A 375-nucleotide genomic window follows, 5' to 3' on the forward strand; every position below is an offset into this window, starting at 1 on the left:
TGAATAAACATTCTCTATCCAGTTACTCTCTGAGTCTGAATTTTTTTACAGCCCACAACACATCACTCTAACATTTTTAGTGGCCTATAGGGGGTATCTCTCCTCAGTGTGGGGAGCTCTCTTGAACAGGAACTCCTTCTTCTGTACAGGGACTCCGTCTTCTGTACAGGGAACTCTCCCCTTTTTCTCCCCTAGGAAACTCTTCTCTGTGCAGGGAGACAGTGTCTATCCCTTGTGCCCTTAAAGATTTGCACCTAGGAAGGTAACTCTCCAAAAATACCTCTGGTCCAGCCTCTGAGGCTGTCAGAGGGCTTTCTTTACTGTCTTTTATTTCAATACAACATGTCAGGCTCATCAGTTAACCTCATCACCAGT

Source organism: Tupaia chinensis, unplaced genomic scaffold (assembly GCF_000334495.1).
Source record: "Tupaia chinensis unplaced genomic scaffold, TupChi_1.0 Scaffold000511_1, whole genome shotgun sequence".
Taxonomy (NCBI): domain Eukaryota; kingdom Metazoa; phylum Chordata; class Mammalia; order Scandentia; family Tupaiidae; genus Tupaia; species Tupaia belangeri.